At 44.5% G+C, this 1,581-nt stretch overlaps 1 pseudogene; it reads right to left on the bottom strand.

Moving 5' to 3' along the window:
* Nucleotides 1–224: 224 nt before the first annotated feature.
* Nucleotides 225–1,102, bottom strand: LOC128105914 (RNA-binding motif protein, X chromosome-like; annotated as a pseudogene).
* Between the last annotated feature and the right edge of the window lie 479 nt (nucleotides 1,103–1,581).

Here is a 1,581-nt window from a genome sequence, read left to right as displayed (position 1 = left end):
TTAAAAAACTTCAATTTAACTTAATAAAACTTCTTTTTAACTTACAAGTAGAGAGTAGCTGGTTCCATTTTTCAGGGCGCACGCACACACACACACACACACACACACACACACACACACACACACACCAAAATCCACCCCTCTCCATGTGTGAAGAAGGCAAACATTCTTCCACAGTACTTTGCTTATGTGTCTGTGGGAGTTTTCACTACAGGGCTACTTTTTTACATTTCTCTTTCTGTCAGCTCCCTGAAGGCAGCAGCAGGCCTCCTTTGCTTTCCTATGGCTCTAAGCTGTAGGATGTTCTCAGAAGGGGAGCTTTCACCTTCCCATCCCAGCCAGATAAACAGTGAGATTGCTTCCTCCATGAGACGGAGGTGGTCCTTATGTATGGGCTGCACTGTGTGAGTCACTGGAACTCTCAGGACCATCAGAATGGTCACCATCCAACTGCATCCACCTCCATTGCTGTAGCCTCTTGATGGGTAGTCATCCCGTGAACTAGTATGAAGTATAATCTCTTGGCCATGGTGCATAATCTCTGGTCTCAGCAGAGTTTGGGTAATCTCTTCTTGAATAGCTGTGTTTAGCAGAATATCGATCATCTCTCGGGGACAAATATCTCTCTGAGACAGCAGGAGTTCCTTCTCGGCTACTGTAGCATCTCTTTCACTTGACACAGGGGCGCTTCCTCCCATTCCATTGCTGCTGCGAACTGGTCCTAAAGGTCCTGATCTTTTAGGAGTGTGACCTCCACTTTGTGGTGGTACTCTTTTAACTTAGAGAAGTCCCCTCAAAGAATTCATGCTAAAATTTGTGGAAGAGCCACTGCCGCCCATGTGTCTTCCATGTGACTAGAGGTAGCTCCTCTGGTTGGTCCACTTCCTCTCTTCTTCCTCAAAGACCTCTAGGAGGGCCTCTGCTTCTTGGAGGTGGTCCACATCTACCACATTCAAATGATGGTTTAGTGGCTTGCTCCACCTTGATGGCTTATCATCTAAGGACATTCCATTCATGTCTCTGACAGCATCCTTTGCATCTGCTGGACTTCCAAAAGTGATAAAAGCAAATCCTCTTGATTATTGGTTTCTTGGTCATTCATCTAAAATACTGGCACCAGTGACAGCTGCCAGGTCTCAGAATTGAACAGAAATGACACTAGGATTGCTGCACAAGGGCGTGCAAGAGAGACAGGAACAAAGGCTGAAGAGGTGCACTAACTTCTTTCTAAATGCGAGTCTTCTATGGCCGTTTGATTGACAGGTCCTAGATCTGTGCATGTCTTCTCCTTCTATGGCTGTTTGATTGGCAGGTCCTAGGTTTGTGTGTGTCGTCTCAGCTAAAGAATTGTGGGTCTTCTTGTTTGTCTTCCAGGCAAAAACGTTTCCAAAATATTACACGTGTATTTTTGTTATTCTCATATGACTGTTATAGGGAAAGTTGTTTTTTTTTTTTTTTAAAGGCTAAGCAAATAAGAACAAGCTGGGAATACCAAACTTACACAGCAATGCTAGGGAGGTTTGGTAGAAGAACAGGTCGGTGTCATGTAAAATCCCTGAGAGACAGATGAATGTAGTTAGT

The sequence above is a fragment of the Peromyscus californicus genome, unplaced genomic scaffold (assembly GCF_007827085.1).
Source record: "Peromyscus californicus insignis strain IS unplaced genomic scaffold, ASM782708v3 Scaffold_9__1_contigs__length_137607984, whole genome shotgun sequence".
Classification (NCBI taxonomy): Eukaryota; Metazoa; Chordata; class Mammalia; order Rodentia; family Cricetidae; genus Peromyscus; species Peromyscus californicus.
This window is presented reverse-complemented; position numbering and strand designations above follow the sequence as displayed.